This window comes from Euwallacea similis, chromosome 35, assembly GCF_039881205.1.
Source record: "Euwallacea similis isolate ESF13 chromosome 35, ESF131.1, whole genome shotgun sequence".
Taxonomy (NCBI): Eukaryota; Metazoa; Arthropoda; class Insecta; order Coleoptera; family Curculionidae; genus Euwallacea; species Euwallacea similis.
Genome location: NC_089643.1, coordinates 1,378,700 through 1,389,168, shown reverse-complemented (window position 1 = coordinate 1,389,168; position 10,469 = coordinate 1,378,700). Strand labels below are relative to the sequence as shown.

At 35.2% G+C, this 10,469-nt stretch overlaps 1 long non-coding RNA gene across 1 annotated transcript; it reads left to right on the top strand.

The window, feature by feature from the left end:
* The first annotated feature begins 5,433 nt into the window (after window positions 1-5,433).
* Window positions 5,434-5,662, top strand: LOC136418569 (uncharacterized). Its single transcript, XR_010752937.1, has 2 exons — window positions 5,434-5,526; window positions 5,581-5,662. It is a non-coding gene; the product is annotated as an uncharacterized lncRNA (long non-coding RNA).
* Window positions 5,663-10,469: the final 4,807 nt, after the last annotated feature.

Sequence of the window (10,469 nt, the reverse complement as noted above, 5' to 3'; positions counted from 1 at the left end):
CATTATATACAAATATTATATAATCATTTCATAATAAGGCACAATCGTTTTCACCGAGGAATGAACATCTTCCAAGTTTAAATGCAAAATTTAATACTTTCTTAATACAATGCACTGAGTAATATAAAATTGGAAATACTCATTAGGCACCATAAAAGGCATTCACACACGGTCGATCTGTTATAAGTTTTGATACGAGTGCAAATTATGTACTTAGACGACAATGTGAAATGTGAATACCTTTACCGTTCACTACGATTACACTATTAAAATCAATATTTCAGAGCTTCATTACACCACTTATATACCCGTTAACGGTGCCAAGCTAATTTCGTTTGTGTCCGTGAGCAGAGGCCTCTTTGATTTATGGGAAGTGGTGCTGTTTATTACTTCGATCCACCTGCAAAAGGCCAAAATAATAGCAACATACCAGAATCTGGAACGTACAAAACATACCTGTTATAAGTATATTCTGATTCCGCTCTAAAGAAGTAAATGTGATTTTTGTATTGCAACTTGAACACGAAATCTTTGGCAATTTGGTCCTCGGGCTCTGGAGGGCCAACAGTATATCCCAACAGTGGTAAGGAGGCCAGCGGAAAATCATCCATACAACCCTTATAGAAGAAGAGGCAAAATTCGGTGAAGACTACCCATAGTTTCTGCCAGCCGTTGCCGCTTTTAAATTTTCTCAGTAGATATCCAGATAATTGATTCTGGAAGGAAAAAAAACACGATCTCAACTTCGCATAGCTTATTCCAAAATCTTACCTCAACTGCCAACAATTCATCCCGCATGCTTATGCTAGTGTTCCGATGCCAACAAACATGTACTGTCATGTTGCTTCTCTGCGCCTGTGGCCTAGTCTGCGTGCTAGCGTCGTTGGTTTGCTGATCTATGTGTTCATCTGATGAACCTGTCAAAATTTAACGATACAATCGCAATTCAAAAGAAAATTCGCGGGTCTTACTACAACTTTTAAGGCTCAAATAATTGATTTTCGTGTCCGACTTATCCCTGGCTAGTTGAATGGCATTTTGTAGATCCTGTCGCCATCTTTCTTTTTCTTCTACAGAATTAGCGGCCACGGTCAAAGCTCTATTCCCGCCATAGATAATCAACCCATTATAAGCCAATTCTCCCTCCGGTTCTTCGATCAGCACGCCTCTCAGGGGCATGTGGCCGTGAACTTTGAATTGCAAAGTTGCTTGCGAGCGTGAGGTGTAGAGGAGTATGTCAGAAAACTATAAAAATTTACTTCGAGGGTAATAGCTAAAAGCAACCATAATACTGACCAAGAAGAACATTCTCTGCTGATACCCCTTCCTCGAGTGCTTAAGAAGACACCCGTGCCTGATAAACTTCCTGTCGGGATGTATTAAACTGTCGAAACCGACAATATCTCTTTGGAGTTCGCACAGGGTCGCGAGATTTTCGGAATGCTCCAGAGTTTCGCGTACGGGCAGCATCAGATCTTTTAAGGTGTCGCATGCAGTGCGGCAATCTGAGCGATCTGGATGGCTTGGGCCATAGTGCGTTAGAAGACGTTCCAGTAGGGTTTGATATTGTAACAACCTGGAAACAGATTTAATTGAAAATCATGGAGAATCAATTTCCTCCCATTTTGTAAATGTAGGAGCAATTCGGGAAATACAAAAAGGTACATAGAATGTTTAATATGGTTTCATCATCGCTGTTGATCGGTCTGTGGTTTTGGTTCCTGGGAAATATGTCCAGTGAATGTTAAAGTTCCCTAGAACGTCTCCAGGTCAGGAAAGAGAAGCATCCCAAAAGTCTCCCGTATGGAGATCAAAATTTGTTACTATATTTCTATTTTTGTTTCCGAACTCAAATCTTTAACTTCCTTTCAGAATTTTGTTGATTATTTTAAAGTAAAACAAAAATGAGGTAGACACGTTTTCACTCAAAAAGATATTGGAATGTTTTTGAAGTTGATTGCTTCTCGATTTCCTTAAACATCAAAGGTTTGCATTAGGGTAATTATGTTCTGCTACTTCAATGCATGCAACTTTTTTTTATTAAAAAAATCACAAAATTGTAGATTTATATATACAGGGTGTCTCTAAAAGGTCTTTACAACGCTCTACCGTAGGTAGCTGAGATCAAAATAAAACAATTTAACCACATTTGCCTTAGTCCAAAAGTTGATAATAACCGAGCTACAGGGTGGCAAAGTTGAAATGTAAAATTCAATTTTTAGCCATAATTATTAAATGGCAAGAGGAAAACTCATGAAAATTTCTACAAGGGGGTTTTTCGGGATGAGGAATTCATATCTACAAACAAAATTTCGATAAATCGCAGAGGGCCCCACGTATACGCATTAGGTCTTGTTTAGGTCCTTCAAACATTTTTTGTTTTTAACGGTAAACCAGTTTTGGAGGAAAAAACGTATTTGCGCGGTATTTTTGCTTAAAAAAGGTATACCTTAATCAAGTCGCTGACTGCAATCATTTTCGAGAGAAACGCTTGTAAAGTAAATGGAAAGGAATGTAATTTTCTAAATTTTTATTTTTTAATATTAGAAATAACATTAAAAATTTGCTTAAGTAACTGTTCAAAATGCCCACCATTTACACGCACATAAAAATTAATGCGACAAATAAAATTAACCCCTGTTGCTGTGTGCCACCCTGTAGCTCGGTTATTATTAACTTTTGGACTAAGGCAAATGTGGTTAAATCATTTTATTTTGATCTCACCTGCCTATGGTAGAGTGTTGTAAAGACCTTTTAGAGACACCCTGTATACACAATATAACAATAAGCTGAAAACTATCACAAGTATACAGGGTCGTCTACGTAAAATGGCCTACTACCTTATATCAAAAACCGTAAAAAAGTTTAACAAGAAAGTTTTTTATGAATTTTTATTTTTTAATATTTTCGAAGTAATAAGGTGGTTTACAAAACCGAGAGTAACTTACACAAAAGTTAGAAAACGAACACTTACGTGTATTGGAAGAAGGGGCATCACTTTCAACAAGACCTTAAATAGTTAGAATAAAGTAAGTATTATTTTTATAGAGAACAAACAATGGCTTTTTTAAATACTATGATATTAATGGGCATGAAGAAATTTAATAAATGCTAAAATTATTTTTACATCATTAGCTTTAGGTGCGTTTTTCTCGGAAACCGTTGCTTCTAGCGATTTCAATAACGTATACTTTTTTTTCCATCCCAAAAAACCCTCGGATACATAATTTTATAAAATTAGCTGGAAGAAATCGCAAGATATTAAGGAAAATATGTTTAATTTTTTCAATTTTGACACTTCCGAAAATTAAAAAAATAATAAAAATTCATAAAAAACTGAATAACTTTCATATTAACCTTTTTTTTTCAACCTTACGGTTTTTGATATAAAGTAGTAGACCATGTTACGTGAATCATCTTGCACCCTCCTCTAAAAGGAGAAAAACTTTCATTTTCCAAAATCATTTTATCAAAGTCCAGTTTTAGAGGTAATTGGTTTAAAATGACAAAAAATTGTCAAGTATTATTGCTGAAAAAAAAATGTTTAAATATAGGAGTTGTCTTTCAAAATTCCTATAATATCATTAGTTTCGAGTAGAACTGAAAATATTTTTAAACCGTTTTTTTTAATCATATTTCTTAATAACATTTTTGTTTAAAACTGCTACTATCTGTAATTTCTGAGATCTAGTTGATTACCCTTATTGATGAATAATCATGTATACAGGGTGTTACAAGTTAGTAGGCCAATCCGCTAACCACGGATTCTTTGAGCGAAAATAAGTCGACTTTCCTTATGCGACTTTTTTCTTTAGCGTTTTATACTCACTATACAGAGTGTTAAAGTAATTAAAAAATTAATTAATTTGGTTAATAACTTCGTTACTTCTTATCGTATTTTAATGAAATTTTGTAGTGATGCACAGTTCGACGAGGCGTTCTTTTCCTATAATTTAGGTAAAAAAAATTTAAACCGGAGAAGGGAAATTGGGGGTCACGGACACGTCCCCCCCCAAATTTTTTTTTGCGCGCGCCAATTGTGAACGTGTTTAATTTTTTAAACTAAATATTCTTTCATCTTAATTTTTTCATTCTTGTAAAATTTTGATTTACCGCTTACTTTAGAAGATATTCCAGCATATTGCCTTTCAATACACCGTAACTATTTTTCGTTTAGTATATCGGAAACGTATCTTTGAATACACGATATATTGTCACATACTTATCTTAAATGTTGTAAGTAAAACAGACCTTTTCTTAAGTATTTCTTCTAGATTTTATTCAATTTTATGTAAATTGAGAAATTTCAGCAAACGGACAACGATTTTGGAAAGTTAAAAATAAATAATAATACTACAACTAAATGGACTGAACGAATCTAAATTAAATGTTCAATATAATTGCCCTCTTCTTCAATACGCATCATCACAGATATCTACTAGATTTTTCAATAGTAACGCAACGTACATTTTGTACCGGAATAAATGATCGATACGTTCCCGATATACATAAATGAAAAATGGGTACCATGGGGACCATAGGAGGGGGAGGCAATATGCTGGAACATCTTCTAAAGTAAGCGGTAAATCAAAATTTTACAAGAATGAAAAAATTAAGATAAAAGAATATTTAGTTTAAGAAATTAAACACGTTCACCATTGGCGCGCGCAAAAAAAAGTTTGGGGGGGAGAAGTGTCCGTGACCCCCAATTTCCCTTCTCAGGTTTAAATTTTTTTTACCTAAATTATAGGAAAAGAACCCCTCATCGAACTGTGCATCACTACAAAATTTCATTAAAATACGATAAGAAGTACCGAAGTTATTAACCAAATAAATTAATTTTTTAATAACTTTAACACTGTATAGTGAGTATAAAACGCCAAAGAAAAAAGTCGCATAAGGAAAGCCGACTTATTTTCTCTCAAAGAATCTGTGGTTAGCAGATTGGCCTACTAATTTGTAACACCCTGTATTAAATTTACCTGGTATCCAACATAAAATGCATTTTTTCAAAAATTTTAAAGTACATAAACTATCCATAAATACCGTCTTTTCATAACATAACAAATATCAGAAGCATATTATTTTACAAGCTTTTTCGTTTTAATCGAAACTGAAAACAGGACATACTTCCAACTACAATTATTAGGAAACTATAATGTTGCAGCATTATCTTTCTAAAACCAAAAGTATTTTTGTTTGTAAATCGCCCATAATTGCCGACATTATGTAACACAGCAGATACAAGCCCACTTTTTAAATGTTGATACCTTATAGAATAGATCTTTCCTTCGTACTAAATATTCTAGATCAAAATGTGGCCAATTTGTTAAAAATTTTCCCGATTTTAGTAAAATTTACCTTACCTATGTAATGGTCGAAGCACAAAGGTAGTCAACGGCAAATAACACACTTTCTGAGTCTCAAAATCCCGATAAAGTTGCTCGAACTTTTGATTTTTCTTAAACGCTTCGTCCAGTCGCTCCAACACCAGAAGATGCCCGTCCAAATATTCCTCATAAATCTGTGGACATACGACATGAGACCTACAAAATTAACTCAGGAAAATACCACTAACAGGTAATAGAGGGGGTAAGTGCGCTAGGAGTACATCTGCAATTTTTCCTGCAGTCGCCTTAGGCCCTCCCCTTCCATCCCAACCCTGCAATCTCTGTTCTAGGTCTTTAACTAAAGATCCATGTGCCTGCGCTAGTGGAGCTATCAGTGAGAGGAGGATGGAGCATTCTTCGGGTTCTTCTTTGCTGACTTCTTCCCTGAACGACTGAAGAAAACTTTTATAAATAAGTTGTTCATTACACAAGGCACGAGGTAAAATTACAGAAAATAAAATGTGGTGCTAAAAGAATATAAACTGCGAGGAAAAGATGAAAATAGGAACGAAGGAAAACAGAGGGCAGAACTCAAAAAATGTAAATAAATATGTTCATATAAACTTGCATGTTTTAAAGTCTTATTATCGAAATAAAAGGTGATAACTTTCAATTTTGTTTCACTTTTTGCATAAAGCCCCTATGATTTGATGTATTTCATTGAAATTTTCAGTGTGTGAATACCTTTACATCTACACCATCAGGCTTTTCAAATCATTGACAAAATCCACACGGTGATGACACTCCTGGTGTTAAGCACCTTTTACTATGCTATTTTTTTTTGGTATACCGCTGATCGTTGGTTTAGGGAAACTCAAAATTCTTTATGAATATACCGACTGCCTCATAAAAAATGAGCGAAGTTATAACACAGTTATGTATGAACAGCTTTTCATGAACTAAAAACCAAATAAAATGATATTGTTCAGCCTACTAAATAATGTTAAAGTGGATTTTTTTTAAACTCAACTTCTGCTTCAAGTGTCAACTTCGGAATTTTTTCCAACATGTACAGACTTGTTCTTTTTTGGGGATTAAGGTGCATTTCATCATCCCGAACATTTTTATCAGACGCTACTGACCGTTTAGGTTGTCAAACTGAAATTTCTTGTTCATCGTAGAAAGTTTTTCTCATCTTGCTGTGTTAATGTATATCATCCTATTTGATTATTTACAAGAGTATATACGAATACACTTGATTTTCTCATAAGAAGTATATAATATGCTTGATGTATATTTTCATTTAGATTTTTAGACGTATAAGAAATAATGGTAAAATTAGGGTGGTTTCTTAATTCAATCACACCATTAAGCCTAGTTTCGCCGTAATTTATTATGATCTGGTTATGCAACAATTTGAAGATACATTTTATGGACTGTATTGCTTTTCTAAGAAATAATTAATTGAACTTGGTTAAAACAATATTCATAAAGTACTAACTATAAATAAGATACTTCACGAATAAACCATATATCGATCGATACTTCAACCTGAGCGTGATAAGCGCAGAGAATAACTCTTTGGCAAATGATGTTGCCTGGCAATATTTACAGTTTCTGATCATAACTCCCAGGATCGTAGACGTAAAAGAAATGCATGATAAACGAAATGAAAGCATATTTAAAATCGAAAGAGATTCTCAGGTCCTTAATGCAGTTCAATCTACCGATGATACAATCATCAACGTTATACGGATACATGATTGGATTACTGAGCTTGGGGTAGCTGGCTAGGACGCATTTACCAATGTTAAAATAAAATTACTAAATACTCTTCTACATGAAGTAGGAATGCAAGATTTTCGAGTTGTCCACGTAGGCCAGTTTTGAATTGGTGATGTCATTCAGTAGATCATTGACGAAAATGTCGAAGAGAAGAGGACCCAAGCTCGAACCGTATGAAATATTGGACAATGCGGATACACTGGTCTTTATTTAATTTTTCATACAGCAAAATCGCAGTTTCTTACAAGAAAATTTAAAATAAAGTCCAGTCCAGAAGTAATTTTATGTTTTAGTATCTTTCATGCCTTGAAAATGTCATCGACAGTCTCGAAAAAAATATCAACGTTCTGCGAAGGACAAGCAGTGGATACAGTACAGGGAAACTCCCTATATATTCAGGACTTCTGTAGTCGGAATTTGAGTAGTTCATGGATCATGGAATTTGAAACTGAGATTTCTTGCTTTAAACGAAAGACCGAAATTGGATGGATTACCCTGTGTGTCCTTCTCGGACTTACGTAAGTTCTTTCTGTATACCAAGGAGTATTGAATTATTTTAATTTTACTTTAATCTTCGCAAGTATGTAAACTTACATTTGTAATAACGAGACTTCTTACATTTGATTCATTGATAATGTATGACCGATTATTATTTATTAAATATCTTTTATGCATTTGAGGTGGACTGTTCATGTTTTCTTTTATTTTGTTTAGAAATAGCCCCTCGCACACAAGTAGGGGTTGTTGGAGTGGTACAATTGCACACTATTTTCGGTTAAAACTAATGCCCTTTTACACGAGCATTGAACTAATCATTAGTATTCGCCACTTGCACTAATATCATCATGGGTAAACAGATCGCATTAGCGCTAAGCATTGGTAAAATTGGGAGTGTGAGTGCTTAGAAACCTGTTATGTTTACCAATCACTTGCATGTACTCTCTCCACGATTTTCTCTCAACTGGCGGCGGCATTTTCAACGTGAGGCGGTAAAAAGGAACAAGTAATCGTACAAATTGTAGAAATTTTGGGTGTTACGGTATCCGTACACAATAAACTTGAATATTACAGTGTTTACTCAAGTTTGCCAATGCAGTACAAGCAGGACAACGGTTGAATTCGGATAAAGAGTGATTGAAGGAAAAACATTCAGAAGTATTTTTCGACTGATTAAAAAATGAGGATCTTTAGGATTTTTTTTTGTTTTTTGGTTTTGTTCTTCCGAACTATAGACCAAAAACTTCTTTCCTGCAAATTTTTGAAACACTACATTTTTATGGCTGCGTACTCATAAAGTTATATGAAGGTAGAGTAGACGCTGTTACTACACTTTTATTTGTTAACTTTGCGTAAATACCCAACTAGATTTTTTTACAAGCGTTTGTGGCTAGTGGGTAGTGCAAGACGCGAATATTAATGATTAACACTAAGCTCGTGTAAATAGAGCATAACTAAGAGTTTACTCTTTGCTAAGGGCTTTGGCGAAAATCCATAGTAACGTTTGAACGGGGCAAGTTTGCGTTTTGCTTGCTGTCTCACCCCAGACACAAGGAGGGCACAGTTGGTTGGCAGTGCCGAGGTGAACTGTATCTCTTTTGTGTACATTTTATTTTTGTTCGAAGGACCACAGCTTATTTGGCGCTGAAGCGATGCAGAACAAACACACTTAATAATAACGCACTTATATTTACACTGAGTTTCAAAAAAAGTGGTTCACCCTATTTTTTTGTCAAACTCGAAGCTTTATAACTTTTAAACCAGTTATCCGAATTCAATAATTTTTTTGATGCTTTGTAGCCTAGCCTATTGGCTATTAATGTAAATGGAAGAAATGGATTTTGTTTCTATATTCGTGGAAATTAATGGAAAAATCTAGATTCATGTTCTTTATCATTTTTTTACATCACTCTACGGATCACTGCGGCACTTGTGTTAAAAATCTTTAAACGTTGTTGGAAAGTGCCCTTTTTAACAAACATTTCGGTTTTAAGTTCATTGTCTTGTCTTTAAAATTGTCGAAATGACAGCATTCTTATTGGAATCTTGCATTTAGCAAAGAATCCACTCTTACCAATGCATTGCTGAATTCAAGTAGGCTGTGAAAAAACAATTGCCTCCATATTTGACGTTTGATAAACATTGTGGTGGTGTCGTTATTGCCACAAAAAGTAATTTTGCGATTGAAATAAAAAAAATGCCTATTACACCTGAACAAACGGTGAAATTGGTTACTTTAGTGAATGATGGTCGTAGTAAACGATATGCTGCTCGTGCAGTAGGAGTTTCTTTTACCACAGCGCGTAGAGCTCTTCAAAAATATGAAGAAACTGGAAACGCAGCTCGAAGGGCGGGCTCTGGTCGCCCCCGAAAAACAACTCGTAGAGACGATCGCTTTGTGAGGTTACAGGTTTTACGTAATCGATTTAGCACCGCAGTAGAGGCGCAACAAAACCTCCGACAAATTCGAGGGACCACAGTTAGCAAACAAACTGTTTGTAGACGACTGCAGGAAATAAATCTTAAAGCAAGAAGGCCTGCCAAAGGTCCTAAATTATCTCGAGAGCACCGCACAGCGCGAAGAAACTTTGTTGCAACCTATGGACAATGGAACATTCCAGAATGGTCCTGTGTCTTATTCACGGATGAATCAAGGTTTTGTCTCAATATGGTAGATGGCCGGAAGCGAGTGTGGCGAAGATTGGAAGAAAGATTCAACCAAGAGTTGTTTATGGAGCACCAGAATTTGAATGGAGGCTCAGTCATAGTCTGGGGTGGAATTTCGATGAACGGAAGTACACCGCTTCATGTTTTTCCTCCTAGGTAATCAATGACAGCACAAATCTACATTGATGACATTTTAGAATAGTATGTGCAACCGTATGCTGAGTTAGTTGATCCTAACTTTATCCTAATGCACGATAATGCCAGACCACATGTAGCAGGAATCGTTAGAAACTTCGTAGAAGCTGCTGGTATAAACACATTGCAATGGCATGCGCAAAGTCCAGATATGAACCCAATAGAACATCTATGGGATGAATTAGGACGCAGGGTGCGTTCCCGTGATAGGCCTCCAGCAACTCTAGAAGAAATGCGTGATGCATTAGTTGAAGAGTGGAATATCATACATGACCAAGTCATACGAAATTTAATTTCCAGTATGCCAAGAAGATTAGAATCTTTAAGAGCTACTAGAGGTGGTAATACCCGCTACTGAGTTTATTTAATTTGGTGATTTTGCCTTGTTCACAACACAATTTTATAGTAAACATGTTAATTAAACTACTGCCTTTTGTATTCACAATACTTTGCCTTTGATAATGTTTAGGAAAGAAGAAAAATAATGGTTCCAGT